This window comes from Triticum aestivum, chromosome 7B (genome assembly GCF_018294505.1).
Source record: "Triticum aestivum cultivar Chinese Spring chromosome 7B, IWGSC CS RefSeq v2.1, whole genome shotgun sequence".
In the NCBI taxonomy this organism is placed as follows: domain Eukaryota; kingdom Viridiplantae; phylum Streptophyta; class Magnoliopsida; order Poales; family Poaceae; genus Triticum; species Triticum aestivum.
In genome coordinates this window covers 640,190,916-640,208,169 of record NC_057813.1, presented here as the reverse complement: position 1 = coordinate 640,208,169, position 17,254 = coordinate 640,190,916, and the positions used below count along the sequence as shown (strand labels likewise).

General features: G+C 42.2%; 2 long non-coding RNA genes across 2 annotated transcripts; both read right to left on the bottom strand.

Annotated features, from left to right (window-relative positions):
• Nucleotides 1–1,643: 1,643 nt before the first annotated feature.
• LOC123160908 (uncharacterized) lies at nt 1,644–5,330 on the bottom strand. The gene is made up of 3 exons (XR_006480453.1): nt 4,878–5,330; nt 2,092–4,695; nt 1,644–1,928 (listed from the first exon to the last, which is right to left on the bottom strand). It is a non-coding gene; the product is annotated as an uncharacterized lncRNA (long non-coding RNA).
• Nucleotides 5,331–5,341: 11 nt separating this feature from the next.
• On the bottom strand, nt 5,342–5,945 carry LOC123160907 (uncharacterized). Its single transcript, XR_006480452.1, has 2 exons — nt 5,560–5,945; nt 5,342–5,428 (listed from the first exon to the last, which is right to left on the bottom strand). It is a non-coding gene; the product is annotated as an uncharacterized lncRNA (long non-coding RNA).
• Nucleotides 5,946–17,254: the final 11,309 nt, after the last annotated feature.

Genomic DNA, 17,254 nt, shown 5'->3' with positions numbered 1-17,254 from the left:
GCATTCACACTTCATAAATTCTTTCTTTTATCATTTACCTACTCGAGGACGAGCAGGAATTAAGCTTGGGGATGATGATACGTCTCCAACCTATCTATAATTTATGAAGCATTCATGCTATTTTATTATCTGTTTTGAATGATTACGGGCTTTATTATACACTTTTATATTACTTTTGGGACTAACCTATTAACCGGAGGCCCAGCCCATATTGTTGTTTTATTGCCTGTTTCAGTATTTCGAAGAAAAGAAATATCAAACGGAGTCCAAACGGAATGAAACCTTCGGGAGCGTGATTTTTGGAAAGGATATGATTCGGGAGACTTGGAGTTCAAGCCAGGGAAGGCTCAAGGAAGCCAGGAGATAGGAGGGCGCGCCCACCCCCCCTGGGCGCGCCCCCTATCTCCTGGCCCCCTCGAGGCTCCCTCGACCGACTTCTTTTGCCTATATAAGTCCATGTACCCTTAAAACATCAACACAAAAGATAGATCGGGAGTTCTACCGCCGCAAGCCTTTGTAGCCACCAAAAACATCTCGGGAGCCCGTTCCGGCACCCTGCCGGAGGGGGGATCCCTCACCGGTGGCCATCTTCATCATCCCGACACTCTTCGTGACGAGGAGGGAGTAGTTCACCCTCGGGGTTGAGGGTATGTACCAGTAGCTATGTGTTTGATCTCTCTCTCTCGTGTTCTCTCTCGTGTTCTCTCTATGGCACGATCTTTATGTATCGCGAGCTTTGCTATTATAGTTGGATCTTATGATGTTTCTCCCCCTCTACTCTCTTGTGATGAATTGAGTTTTCCTCTTGAAGTTATCTTATCGGATTGAGTCTTTAATGATTTGAGAACACTTGATGTATGTCTTGCCGTGCGTATCTGTGGTGGCAATGGGATATCACGTGATCCACTTGATGTACGTTTTGGTGATCAACTTGCGGGTTCCGCCCATGAACCTATGCATAGGGGTTGGCACATGTTTTCGTCTAGACTCTCCGGTAGAAACTTTGGGGTACTCTTTGAACTACTTTGTGTTGGTTGAATAGATGAATCTGAGATTGTGTGATACATATCGTATAATCATGCCCACGGATACTTGAGGTGACAATGGACACTACACCACAACACTACATTCCCAACAGTCAGGTTGGTCGGGAATACAAGTTTCGCCGACAAACAGACTGTTGGGAAAGACTATTGCCGACCAACGTCGTCTGTTGGGGAAAGTCCAGACGGGAAAGCCCTTTCCCGACCGACTGCTTGTTGGCTTTAGGGTATCTTTCCCGACCAACAATCTGTTGGGCCTGACATGGGCCTTTCCCGACCAACAGTTTGTTGGGGCTGCCATGGGCCTTTCCCGACCGATTATCTGACATGATAAACTTTTCCCAACCAACTATCTGTCAGGGTTGCTATGGGTTTTCCCGACCGACTATCAGATAGGGTATTATTTCCCGACCAACATATTGTTGCGCCTGTCATTAGCTTTTACCGACCAACTGTCAGATAGGGTTCAGTTTTGCCGACCAACATCTGCTAGCCCTCCCATAGCTGGATTTCACATTACCAACAGAATATTAATCAAGTTGCATAACTCATAATAGTAAAGTGCATGTCTTCCAACAATATTGAACCAGAACCAAACAATTCACATATAAACAACACACATGCGTTAAGTTTTACATATAAATAGTTCATCTGTTATGAACTAATACCATCCAAGTTTCCTATAAACTAATGTAACTAATTAAACTCCTCGCTTTGTTTTCGGCAATTTGTCTCAGGGCACATCATTTGCCTGCCTTCTAGTGGGAAACTACAGCCCCATCCTCACATCCTTCCACCAAGATGCAGATCCTTGCATCATTCTCATACTTGACATCAAAACCTTCATTCTTCATCTCATTGGATAACATCTTCCAGCTTGAACATCTGCAAGTCAAAATCCCCAGTTAATATTACGCACGACAATTAGAGAACATGATATTTTCTCTAAGCTACCTTGAATAGGATTTCATACCAAAGTAGCTGAAGAGAATTCATTATCACTGATGAGAAAAGGGGTACCCTTCCAAAACAATAGAAGGATGTGTACCTTTAGCTCCCCTCTTTTGTGTTTCCTGTAAACCTCACCTCCTGTTGCTATATCCTGAGATACAATGTAACATGTATCCTGGTCTATGTGCCCATGCAGGATAACTCTCTTCCAGCCATTCATATAGAAATGAAAGGAGTAAAAAATTAGATGATTATGATCAGGTAGCAGCAAAAGCATTTGCTAAGCATCTGCAACATGATAAAGGATATTTCAATTAGCATCGTGGGGCTTGCAGTGTACATAAACCAAATACCATTGGAAACCAAAAGCACACAATTTCAGAGATATGGAAGTGATCATGTTCAGCGGTTTGAATTTTTAATAAAATGTATAGAATAAGTTGTGTCCATGTTCATTTGCATCGATGTACAACCAGAATTCAGCAGACAACGGCATAGCAGGATTGACAAGAAGCACACTAGCAAGCTCAACATAATCTCACATCATTTCATTATTTCAGCTAGACGATGCACACCACAAAGCCAGAACAACTACACATGGATTTGGTCTTTCACTGGACCAAGAGCAACAGAGTAAATGATTTAGTCTTTTCACTGGACATGCAAACTGTAAATAAAGACAGGGGTACATGGCAGAATACCATGCCACTAGCTGAAAACAAAATAAAGTCAAGGAAGCTATACATTGGGTGATACACCATAGAAGCAACGTGCAACATTCTATTCTTCTATAAATCTAGGAAAAACGAAAATATTTGTAATTTATGTGATGCCTCCCCAGTTCACTGCATGGGAGAAAGAGGTTGTCAAGAATGCACTGATTTGTGTGCTTAAGAAACAAATAAACAAAAAGAAGCTGTCAAAAGAAATTCTAAGTATAACTAGATAAGAATTTTATAAGCAACATGTGCTAAAATACTCCTTAATTGTAGTTATAGAATACGACCATCATATTTTAAATGGTTCCTGTTAGATATCCTGCCCATGGAATATACATATATATTCATTCCACTTTCTTTTATCTAGATTCTTACGACATTTTTATTCAAACTGTCAGCAAAGAATTCTGTAAAATATTATTGGCCACAAAATATGCTATATAAATGAAGATATGTATGCCCATGGAAAGAAAGCTAGGTAACCCCTTTGTATCATCTAGTATAAGCTCTAAGGCACCTAGCATCGAATCTGAAGTAGAAGAACTATGGATAACAAACCAATTATTTGCATATGCAGCAGCATCAACCTAATGTCCGTATATGGAGTAATGAAAAGCTAAGGTGGATGCAGCAAGGCCACGAAGCTGGCTCTTCCTCGTCATCTACACCTACTGCAGCCACCGGTGCCTCGCACCATGATGCGGAGCTGCCATCATAAACACACAAGGGGGGAGCAGAGACACAAGGAGCTGGTGTAACCAGGAAGATAAATTAGAGATAAAACACAAGAGGATAACATAAGAGATATAAGTAGACGGGGAAGTAGAATCTTTTAAAAAGTGAAAACTATCATGGACACATTGCTGCATAAAGCCAATAATAGTGTTTCATCCATTCAATCTCCGATAGGTTGGAAAAGAAGAACATTAAATATACTAAGTACTCCCCCGTCCTAAAATAAGTGTCTCAACTTTGTACTAACTTACTACTAACTTTATACAAGTTGTACTAAAGTGGAGACACTTATTTTGGGACAGAGGTAGTAACAGTCTGAATCCCCATCGTGAAAAATATCGAGTAATTGGATAAGCTAATTCCAAAGTGATACTTCACAACATGACTTCAGTGCACAACATAAAGATCCCAAGAAAAAGATGTGCATGAACCCCCCAAAAAAGATATGTGTATGAAGAAGAAAATATAGCTAGAATTTACACTCTTCAATATTCCATACCATAGGTTGTTCCCTCATTCCTAATGACGGCATGTAGATTTCTCCTACGGACTCTCTGTAAACTCTCCATTTCCTATATTCATTTCGATTGAAGGGGAATTTGTCAAATAGGCATATAAACATGTCACTTAGAAGTTGAAATCAGTATGTAGTTCCATTTAATTCTAAAAGAAATCATAATTATAAGATGTAATTGTGTGGTGGCATCTAAGGTGAGCATACAAGACGTCAGTATAAATAGAAGTATATGCATTTTGGAAACTGACAATTCTGTTGTGCCAAACAACAAAGCGAGTGCAAATCTGTGGAATGGATGGCAATATGTTCGGATGAGGTCACTCACACTTGTAAATTTAAAATCATAATGCTTATCAAAATGGTCTATGACTAAAAATCTGTCATATGCTTGTGTGACATGGTGCATAATTAATTCTAGAAGACAATGCAATTGGCCATAGTATTTACATGCATGTTGGCTGAATCTGAAATAAGATAATGTTCATAATGGAAGATGAAATAGTTGCATACAAATCTCAATACGGAACCAGGAAGAAAGGCAGGGAAACCCAGCGATAATGATCCATACACTTAAGAGCACCTCCATGTGATTGTAAATATAAAATATGTAAGAAAGAGAAGAGAGCTTGCTAGTTTACTTGCTGAATATGAATATGCTTTACTTCGGATAACTGAATGTGTTTTGGATGCTGCAACCAGCTTACTGTCTTTATCTTCTAATGGTGTATGGCTGGAGGAGAAAGTTTCAATGGAATTACAATTCAATATGAAAAGACTTTCGTGCATTCTAAAGATTATTCAGTTTAGGAAACTGCAAAAAAAATATCATTGCAAAAGCTTTTATATTGTCTTGAGGATACAATAGCCATGCATCTTTGATAGAAGTTCAGAATCTGGATGTATGCAGAATACCATAATAGCTGCAAAATTCCTTCATCCTCCCCTTTCTAGCTGCGGATAAAAATATGCTCGAGTGCTGCAAGAGCAGGGGCACTGGAGCCAGTGCCACTGCCAGCGTCGTCGACTAAGATTTCTTCCTCACTGGGGACTGGACCATCAAACTTATCAAAATGCATCAACGACCAGAAATATTGGGTTGGCTTACCCAAAAACAATCTTTTTCCATGAGGCTATAGCAACAACAACCTTTACAACTAGAAAAAAGGATTTGGGGAAGGAAACACATAAATAGCATATCAACCAAAACAATTCAATGTGTAAATTAGCAAACAACTTCAGTGCATAGTAGTGCAGTATAATGAGGTGAGAAAAAAGTGAACAGTAGCATGATGTAACCACTAAACATATTGGAGATGAGAACATAATTAACCTCTTGTTATCTGGCCTCACCTTTGCAACCGATGGAGGAAAAAAAATCATACCACTGTAAGCCCGTCTCTTTCCCTCCTCTTGTTGATGTGTATAACTCCAAATTCAGTAACGATATGCTAGGTTTGTTCATCCTGTAGAGATGGGGGGTCAATCCATTAAACGAAATCCACACATAATAAACACAAAAGGTTAAATCATTTGTGGTTGAAATCAGCACCGTGCAAATAGAGAGGGGGAGAGAGAACATATAAGGGACAAGAACCTTGAGGAGACGAGGTTGGTGCCTAAGCTGATGACGCCGCTCACGGGAACCCAACCCGGAAAGGCCAGGAAGGGGTTGGCCAACAGGAGCAGCAACGCCTACAGGAACTGCTTCGCCATGGCCATCATGATATTCTAGTACAGGGCAGTACTCCTCTGCAGCAAGTTTGAGACCGGTCTTCCCCGAGATCTGACCAGTGCCCACCATGAGGACGAGGGTTCGAGCAGAGAGGGCACTTAGTCGGAGGAGAGGATTTGAGCGCGTGGGGGCGGGAGGCCAGCAGGGTCATGCGGGAGCGGCGGATGGTGCGCGGGCATGGTCGAGAGACCGGCGGCGGCGGGAGCCCATGGCGGCGCACGTGGGGAAGGAGAAGGGGAAATTAGGGATTTGCCTCGCGTCCGTGTGGTGACTTATCTATAGTGGGCCGAAACTTTTGCGGGCCTGGGCCAAATGTTGGCACTAACATTTTCCTTTGCGCGCGCGCAGGCCCGTTTGCCACAGACGGTTGGTTGGCATTATTTACCGACCCACAGATCGATGGGCCTAAAAGTTTTCCCGGCCGATCGTTTGACAAGTAATATTCTTTTATTCCCGACCAACTATGTGTCATTGTTCACAGGTTTTCCTGACCGACTGTCTGTCACAAGTTTTTAGGATCAACAGACGGTCGGCAATAGCGACTTTTCCCAACACACGTCAGTAGGGAATGCAGTGGCGTGGTGTAGTTGGAGTATCTAGGTGACATTAGGGTTTTGGTTGATTTGTGTCTTAAGGTGTTATTCTAGTACGAACTATTGTATAGATTGATCCGAAAGAATAACTTTGAGGTGGTTTCGTACTCTACCATAATCTATTCGTTTGTTCTCCGCTATTAGTGGCTCTGGAGTGACTCTTTATTGCATGTTGAGGGATTGTTATATGATCTATCTATGTTATTATTGTTGAGAGAACTTGCACTAGTAAAATTATGAATCGTAGGCCTTGCTTCCTATCATTGCAATACCGTTTATGCTCACTTTTATCGTTAGTTACCTTGCTGTTTTTATATTTTCAGATTACAAAAACCTATATCTACCATCCATATTGCACTTGTATCACCATCTCTTCACCGAACCAGTGCACCTATACAATTTACCATTGTATTGGGTGTGTTGAGGACACAAGAGACTCTTTGTTATTTGGTTGCAGGGTTGTTTGAGATAGACCATCTTCATCCTACGCCTCCCACAGATTGATAAATCTTAGGTCGTCCACTTGAGGGAAATTTGCTACTGTCCTACAAACCTCTGCACTTGGAGGCCCAACAACGTCTACAAGAAGAGGATTGTGTAGTAGACATCAGATATCTTCTTCAAGTATCCGTATCCACTTTTTCATAATGAATTATGATCTTTTTTCGTCTTTTACACCTTCACGATCCTCTTCTATTTGTAGCTAGCTAGGGCTAACTTTCTATCGTGCATGCACACGCCCGCCCCCCTCTCACAAACCCTTAGCGTCCCCTCCATCACGCATGTTCATTATTTCTATTTAGGTCGTCCACCAGCGGTATGTGTAGGCCCCCGGCTCCTTCTTTCCGGCACACACCGGTTGATATACCTCTCAAGCCAAGTGTGCCTACAACAAACACATATATACTTACCCTCTTCTCTTCTCATCGTCCATGCCCCCATATGTCCAATACGATTCCACGCAGGTGCACACTCCCGCCCCTCTTTTCATTGAACACATACTCGCACACTCCTCCCCACTCGACATGGTAGGCCTCTCGCACCACCTCCTAGCCACACCCTCTCCCCTTGTCTGCCTCTCCGGACCTTATTTGCTTCTAACACATGCAGACGTGTATATGAACTGATCTCCCTACATATAGCCAGGTCGACTACAATTCGTTTTCACCAAGCACCGATACACTTACCTCGCTAGTTATATCTCTCCTTTTCTCGGACACACGACGGTTGATCTTCCTATGCTTACCACAACCATATATTCTCCCCTCATCATCCTTGCACTACTAGAAAAATGGCTATAGCCAATATCCCTATTAGTGGCGCACCATGGTGCTGGTGCGCCACTGTTATATAGCAGTGGCGCACTAGAAGCAGGTGCGCCATTGTTATTTTTTTAGTAGTGGTGCACCTTTAGTCCAATGCGCCATTGCTATTTTTTCCGCGGGTCCATCCCCTTCTCCAGGTTGACCAATGGCGCACCTTTGCCAGGTGTGCCGTTGCTATTTTAGATAGCAATGGCGCACCTAGCAAAGGTGCACCATTGGTAAGCCAGGGGGGTGGGCATTTCTGTGTAGCAATGGCACATCACCCCTGGTGCGCCATTGCTATGTGCTGCACCGACCGGCCCTGATTCGAGAATTTTTGTCTGGTGAAAAGAGAATCCAATCCAACCAAATCAACAAAACACAACACAACGCTTCCTCCTCCTCTCCCCTCGAATCGATCCCCTCCAAACCCGTCGCCGCCGCCGCCGTGGACCTCCTATCCCCATCCCCACCGGTGTTCTCATCTCCTCTAGCCTCACCGCCGACCTCCCACCCCGCCCTGTATCCCGTCGCCGGTGCCCCCACCCTCTCCCCTCTCCGTCTCTTCCTAGGAGGGAGCGAGGCCTCAGATCCACAGGCCGCGGCAACCACCGCCACCGCGTCCTACTCCTTCCACCCCACCTAGCCGCCCTCCGCCTCCACAGCTCTTCGCCCTCCCTCACTCCTCGCGCCCGCAGCCATGTCGACCGAGCTCAGGACCCCTCTCCTCCAAGACCAAAATGCAAGCAGCAGGCCAGGGCGACTTCAGCGCCTCCCTTCTCCTGGACGGCAGTTCAGTCGTGTTGGTCATGCGCCCCCACAACTAGAGAGGAGGGGAGAGGAGGCGGAGATGTTGCTGCTGCACGGGCTGACGGGGAAGAACATGCAGGCGTGGAAGGAGGGCAATATCCGAGGCACGGCGGTGCTGGTCAAGAGCGGCGTGCTCAACCTCGGCGACTTCAACTCATCTGTCCTTGACGGCGTCCACAAGATCCTCGACGGTCAAGGATGATGGCGTCTCCTTCCATCTCGTCAGCGCCACCGCAACCAACCCCTGTAAGCAGTCGCCTCCTATCCCTTCCTCTCACCCCTGCCCTGCATCTCTGAACTCACCACGCCATCTCCTTCCCTACACCGCGTGTGTTTTAGTTTTCCTCTTGGCCTTGTCCCTGCAATCTGTACTGTTGATTTCAATCCAAAATAAAAGAACAAGCAGTGCAGATTTGGTTCCTTTTCTTTTCTTGCCGGAGCCAATATTTGTAATTTATACATTTTTATATTTACAAAAGGGAGATGCAATCAATGATGGCAGGGGAGTCAGTTTTTCCGGGTCACGTTTGAGTGGTCGAACGACTCATAGGGCATCACCAGCGCCATTCCAAGTTCTTCCTCAAGACGCCCACCCTCGACGGTGTTCTCGCAACAAGAGTTCTCGCGTGTGTTTCAGTTTGCCTCTGGCGTTCTCGCGACAATCTATACTAGCTGCCATCTGTATTGATTTCAGTTTTTTTTAAATACGATCTGTATTGATTTTGATTCGTTTCCTTTTCTTGGCGGATGCACGACCTATTTCCTATGTATGTATAGGTACACTTACTATGTTTTCAAAGTTGGCTGGCATAGAGCAAAGTCATCAACCTATGCCATCTTCCAGTCATTCTTTGTTTATCTGAATCACTCACTGTAATTTGTAGTACTTGGAAATTTACTTGTGGCAGTCTGAAGCTTTATTTTAGTAATATACTTGGAGAATTCCAAATTGATTTTGAGAGTAGACCATGTTGATAAACTATAGCACTTCGTCTTGCCGTTCCTACTCAGACCCCCCCCCCTACTGACCTGCTTCCTTTACTAATCTAATCAGGGATTGAAGGTTGTCAACAAAGAAAGGAAGAAAGAAAGAAAGATCTATTTCTCCATGCAAGGAGGAAGGGACATCTTGATCGCAAGTGACTGACTGGAAGCAACCGAGGGAGGTAAGATGCATGCATATTCAACTTGCTGGTTTTCCAAGTTTTCGTTTAATCAACTTGTGGGTCAACACGGCCGGCGTTGCTGGATGGCATGGCATGTCACGCCCGCGCCTGCAAGTCTTGTGTGTAGCAATGGTGCAACTTAGTGGATCCTTTTAATTTAGGATCTATTCTCCTACTCTCTGAATATTGTTTCCATAAGCTCCATTTTATCTTCAGTTACCTCAACTTGTACAATGTTAAGTGAGTTATCAAAACGGTGAATTACTGTATTTTGTACAATGTTGGTTAACACGTAACTTGACCATTCTTCATTTTGAAACATTAGCCGGCAACCTCTCCAACATGCTGCTCATGACCACCTCCCCAACCAGATGTTGTTGGTAAGCTCTCTCTTCTCCCCCTCCATCTATTTGCTAAGCACACATGTATGCAAGATGGAAATCCATCTATTTAACTCGATTTTGCTGAAAAATGTTTCTTTTATCCTGTTGGATGTGTAGGCAGTAGAGGAAGTATGGATGGTAATTTTGTTTCACTCAATAAAATCCTTGTGTGTGCTAATTATGCATTGGCAATAGGCAGTAGACTTAGCCATTTGTCGTATTTCATTTTGCATTGCCCATTTTTAACCCGATAAATCAGAATCAGGATTTTTAAAAATTAGTTTTGTAATATATTTGTAAACATTGTATATTTGTATTAAAGGAAGAGTAGAAGCGTGACCTGTTTGCAAGCCCTAACTTTTTTTTGTATACACTGGTGGTGCTAGCGTCTCTGGTGCCGTCGTTCAGTGTTGTGGTGCCCACCGTGGCTGGTGTCGTCTGCTGGTGCAGCACAGGGTTCCACCATGGATGGTACTATGGTGCTACGCCTTCACTGCCTCGCCTCTTCACTGCATCGACATCTCCAGGTAATCCTCCTTCTTCTCTCTTTGCTCTGCTTATGCATTCTGTACTGAACTGTCACTAGCCTAGGGTTTAAGCTCTGAATTTTTGGATGTTTAAATCAATTCAGTAGTTGCTTAGGTATATAGGAATCTATGTAGTGCTTAGGATGTCCTAGTTGCAGTAGAACATGTGTAGGTGTTTTACTGAATTTTACTTCTGATTCAAGGTTTCGTGAGTGGCTGAGATACATGTTGAGAGAACATGGAGGTCCCTTATTGGATGCTTTCAGATCAAAATACCCTGAAAGGTATCACGGCTCTTGTTTTTTACTTGCTACTCTTATTCTTATCATAATTTTGCAACTTTGTTATAGCTTATTACTCCATGTCCCCATGTCCTCAGAACCAACAATGTAAGTACATATTTTACTATTGGTTAAACAATGTCCTCGGAACTTTGCACGTATCAGTGCTGGTTTCCATCTTTCAACAACTAAAAGAAGTTAGTAATTTGCTGATGTGGTAGAGGGCAGGAAAAATGTTCGGTGGGGATTGACTTTATAGTTATATAGGATTATTACAACTATAGTGTACTTCATGATAATCACATGCTAACGATGTACCGTATGCTTCCTTCATTTGTTTTGTGCAGGGAGGGAGCTTATACTTGCTTTAATCAGACTGTTGGAGCTGAAGAATTCAGTTATGGTTCTAGAATAGATCGATTCTCATTTCAAAACGCACATACTGTCGAGATGAGGACCCTACGGCACAACGAGCCGCACTGGATGGTGGCGCAATGCATGAGGTACAGAACTTAAACTCCTTCATCGTCACATTAATCACAATGTTTATGTCACTAAATAGTTAATTTCTTAGGAATAGAGCATGTCTCCTTGGGCTAAACTGTAACAAAGTTCAGAATATTAAAGTTTAGATTATTAACCTTAACTTTCATTTATCAAAGATCTGCACACTTTGTTTTGGATCCACACACCTAGGCTCGTCTAATGTGATCAGATCTGGCCAGATTCCTTTTGATGCATCACCTGTTACTATTTTCAGTGAATTATGTTAGTAGTAATCTTGATTAGCTAGTTGCATGTGTGTTGTTAGCAGGATTAGTGTGGCCGTAGCTTAGGTCAAGCATGTAACTTATGTTTTGTCTCATGTAAAAAGCATAGGACTGTGTTTACTGAATAATTAAGTTCTTCTGACAGGGAACTATGCATCCTGAATGGCATAGAATCTTGGCTTCATGAAATGACCCATGTCTATGATTCAAGGTATCTTAGATCTTCGATGTCGGATGCAAATAATTGCTCAATTTCACTTCTCTGCAATGTTCATTCTCACATATGTCTATCATTCTTTGCAGGGATAAAGTAAAGAAAAAGAAGAAAAGATTACTAGAAGATTAGTTTACAATTTTATTTTATTTCCTTGTAATTTTTCTTTTATTGGATACTTGTAAAGACATTGTAATATTCTTACTATAATAAAAATTAGGATTTTATTTCATTTTTTGTTTTTAAATTATTTTTCCTTATAGGTTGTTTTCTGTAAATTTGGATTTTTTTGTTTTCCAAATACATTACTAGTGGCGCATTTTAGACCTTATTAGTGGCGCACCTTCCTTTATTACTAGTGGCGCACCTATAAGGCTATTAGTGGCCCACCTAGAGGGAATACCAGTGGAGCACCTAAGGGTTAGTAGTGGCGCAACAGAGGTGCGCCATTACTATCTGGATTACTAATGGCGCAACAGAGGTGCGCCATTACTATCTGTTACTAGTGGCATGTTAATAGTGGTGCATCTATAGTGCGCCATTACTAACGAAAACAGGTGCGCCACTAATAGGGCTTCTTCTTCTAGTGTTGAATACCTCCCGACCCGTCTCTCACACGCACGTGCATAGACAGACGGACATCCCCCGCCCTTTCTTATTGATATTGCACTCATACCTTCCATTTGTCTAGCAGGCCTCTCCCACCATTTCTGAGACGCCACTCCACCACCAACCCTCCGACGCTCTACCTTTGTCTTTTTCCCAACCTTATTCCTCTGCTACACATATCCATGGATGTCGATCGATCTCCCTCAATACATAGCTAGGTCTCTCTCCTTCCCCTCACATATACTAATCGGTCGGTCTCTACCCCCCCCCCCACACACACACCGAGAGTCGAACGTTGTAGGTAGGTATCCATGCCACGGAGAAAAACTGCACCTCTGCCCTCTCAAATTCCAGTAGGCCAGCCGCCCTGTATCTTTGACATGGGCAAACACAAATTCGATGGCACTCTTTATCGATCGCGCAGCCACACACTTCATCCCTGTTTTCAATTCTATCGATATCTCACGTCCATGACTCCGTTTCACACACATTGCATATGTTACGTTTTTCTGATTGAGACATCATCAACACATTGCCTCTGTTTCGCACAAACCACCTCTCTCACAACCACCCACGTACGTACCTGCACCTAAAAAAGAAGTGCACGCAGGATGCATGTACTCACGTCTCGTTCCCGGCCATACCCGCACGGGTACACGGTGGAGTTCGTTTCTGTACGAAAAGGCAGCCCACGTGATAATTTGACACATGTAGCGGTTGTTTACTCGAAGGAGGGTCGGGTACCATGCCTAGACAGAACAAAGTTCGACTTGACGCATTAGCATTAAATAAAGTTATATATTCCTCAATGGCACATACAGAATATAAAACGATTGCCGTGGGGAAAATGGAAAAATGGGTTTGTCTCTCGTCACACCATCTCACACAAGGCCGCCGTGGCCTCTCTCTCTCAAAGTTGGTCAGTGATCCGGCTGCATCCCGTCCGCCGGCGGAAAGGGAGGATGTGCATCGCCTCTCCGTTCGACGGTGTTGAGGCAGCACGTCCCGATCTGCGGTACTCGTCGTTCTCTCTGACCAAGCTCCAGCGGACACTTGCTCGCTGCCGCATTATGGGCAGATCCCGGCCGCCGGCGCCCTCCTAGTAACATACCGACGATCCTCAGGTACAGCTTCCTCCGGCCTTGCTCCACTGCCCATCTTCCCACGTTGCTGCATGTGGATCTTCTTTAGTTGTTTGCTTAAATCATATCTCGGCCGGCGTACTTTCCATCTTGCAATCTCCTCCTCAAACCATTTTTGATAAACCACCATGTGCTATCTTTCCCTTATTACATGGAACATGCTTCTTTTTTATCGGCGTATGTGTCTTCAACTCGTGTTATTGGGCAGTAATTATTTCCTTTCGACCTCCTTTTGCAAACAGGGCTATCCATTTTCACCTCGTTGCTATTGCGACCTTTTGGTGAACTGCACAAATCACTTTTCTGAAGAGTGTTTTGTGCAGTTCCACCAAAATGTCACACGGGCAACATTTTTACATTTCTGTGGGACTGCGGAAAGGGAGATCTGTTTTGCTATCCTCCTCATCCACCTCCGTGCCTAATCTTCTCCAACAAGAAGTTAGTCCTAAAGATCGTAGAGGTGATCGGCTTCTATTTATGTGTATTATGTTTCATCATCTAGTTCCACTATTATTGTAATCACACTGACTGGATATCTTTGCAAACAGGGATGGTCCGCTCGATTTTAGTGGAGCTGCATAAAATGATCGGATTGTGGTGTCCTACATAAACCTCTTTTTTGGCTACAGAGCTGGGTGAAACTAGCTGCCAAGCAATGAACACTGTGCCAAGAAAATGGAGCCATGCCTACGAACAGCATCAATCAATTATATTTTTTTATTTGTACACCTTCTCACAACTTTGTCTTTAGTTGTGATGTGAATATTGGCGCTGATCTTTGAACCATCTATTATATAATTAAGACAGAAGTAAAACAAGCAACCACGTTTAACCACATAAGCTTAAATTATTTTATCTGTTGATCCAAATTATAATGGCTGGGATTTAACGATCTAAAAGTTACTCAAAATATTTTCATGTGCAACTATGACTAGATCATGTCACGTATACAACCTTTGAAAAGGAAAAACCCACGTACACAACCATAGCAATTGAGTCGAAAAAGAAAAAAAAACATAGCAATCGGATTGTACGTGCATTAGAACTCCTATTTCCATTAGGACAAATACATAAAGGAAATAGTCAAACGGTGGGGATTCGTCAAGATATTGCACGTCTACATGCAAACTCCAGGAGCCACACGCATGCATGCATGCATCTAACACATGGACAAATACGGACTAAGCAATTAAAAAAAGGAAAATAACCTGCCAGTAAATACAAGGATATCTTCCGCAGAAATTTTTAGAAAAAACATGAAAAATAGTACAGCCAGCCACCAAAAAAAACACAGTGGTAAGCACTACATGTACGTCAAAGAAGAATGTCCGACAAGAGACATGCTATATATGAAGTTCAAACTACAAAATAAAATAAATATAAAATCAGTTTTTATTGTAATTTAGGTAGTCTTCAAAATTATAATTTGGTACATATAGTTTTTTTTTGGGGGATTTAGATAGTTGAACGCGTAACAAGAATCCAAATAAGCAAGCAATCAGATTCCCGGTTGACTAAAATACAATCGGTGTATATCTTCTATTGAACGGCGTCCACATTCATCCACATAAACCAAAAAAAAAACTATTGATGCTAATTATAGTGGTTGAGATGAACATATGAAAAGGGTATCCACAATATTAGTCATGTACAAAAAAAAGTATTTCATTGACACTTACACATGAGTCTATCATTGACATGTACAAACCAAGTCCAGCATAGACGTCCAAAATAACATCACGTAAAAATATATAGGCAGGTTTTTCACGGTAAGAACTTGCATGCAAGAAAACATGGATTGTTAGCCGTAACAGTAACCATGTCAATATTGAATCAGACTATGCGTTCCCCCAAAAAGGAAAAAAAGAAACAGATTGCGTGTTGCACCATCCATATAGCACAATCACGTAAATTAGTCTTGAGTATGCAGCATCTCTAAAAATAAGTCTTGAGTATCTAACACAAAGACTTATTAGAAATGGGATTACTGAGGGCTTCCGCATGCCACAACTCCTACAACGGCGATTATGCCGCAAGCATGGCAGCTGGCGGCCTTGCAACTTCACATCTTGGTAATGTCTTTCGCACCGGCATGATCTGCCTTATCACCTGCGATAGGTGAGATACTCAACATGTTATGAAAGCATCACACCGGCATGATCTGCCTTATCACTTGCTATAGGTGAGATACTCAACATGTTGTGAAAGCATACGCATGCGACACACGTTCATAATATATTTATGAGCCACCTTTTGCACAAGCGAAGAGACGCGAAGCAATACTATAGATGCGTAGGCACTGGATCTCACTTCTACTACCTCCGTCCGGGTTTATTGGTCCCCATTGTATTTTGTGCCAAATTTTGACTATCGATTAAACTAACAAAATGTTCATGCATGTCACCAAACGTTATAATTTTGAAAACTATGTTGAAATACGAATCCAACGAAATAATTTTTCTTGACATGCATTAACATTTTGTTAGTTAAATCTTTAGTCAAAAATTGGCACAAACTACAAAGCGGACCTATAAACCAGGACGGAGGTAGTACCAAGTTATGGTTCTACTCCACGGAAGCCAATGTGTGTATGGATGATCAAGCTCACATGTACGTGACTAATCAATCTCCTCTCTAAACAAAAATAATCAGGCTAAGACAGCTGATTAAACCATCCATATGAACACTTTAGCCTAACACAAGTAAAAGGTATACGCAATAACAGACTGAGGAGTAAGGACATACATTCTATACACTGAGAAAAAAAAGATGAAAATTCTTCGACTCATGGGCAAGGCTAATACAATTATTTGAGGAAAATAGAGAACCTTGCAAGAAGGTTATACACATGCCATGGTAAAAAAATTGTATTAACTACATAGATAAGGTTATATTTAGCAGGTGAGGTTATCTTAGTACTTCTTAATATACACAAACAAAAGTTTATATTGTTTTAGATATTAATTGGAAGCACACACGGACATTATATTGCACAATGCCACTGAAATAGCGATCAGATAACTATACTGGACATTAGTGTTAGATATTTTGTTTCGCTGAGATGTTTCTTGAAAATTGTGGTTAAAAAAATGACACCACTATATAGTTTGGCATGACATCAGCGGACCACAATATGGTTTTCTGTTACAGATGATAAAACTAATTGACTTGAGTCCATATATATTTTCTCATGATACATATACCGACAAGAATTGTTTTCTTTTGACAAATGAGTATCCAAATGGCTTATTTTGACTATAATAATTTAACTGATTTGCAAATCTATCTTTTTCAGATGGCAAGTCTACTTTCCTATACAAATATCCTAATGCTAATTTAGATATGAAAATACACAGGAAATCCAGCCGCGTAAATGTGCGCCAACTAGAAGTTAGATGATATGATACCTTCAAAGCTTATTGCCACCTAATCTGGTGCTCAATCAGGAGTTGTTGCTATTAATGTAAGGGTCAACTCAGTATAAAGAAGGCCGAGATAAAGTTGTAGAATCTCAAGGGAGCTCAATCCAATGATATTACAACGTGAGAGTGAGAAACGCAAGAGATAGACGAGCATTGACGAAATTAGATGGCTTGCCGGTTGGATGCGACATAGATTCCAGGTGCCTCGATGGAACTTCATGACAAACTTCATGACAGACATGTCGCACAACTATTAGACGGCTACAAAACTATTAAATGATGAATATTTCGTATGTGGACTCCAAATTGGATACATTATTTGTGAAACTTCAATTT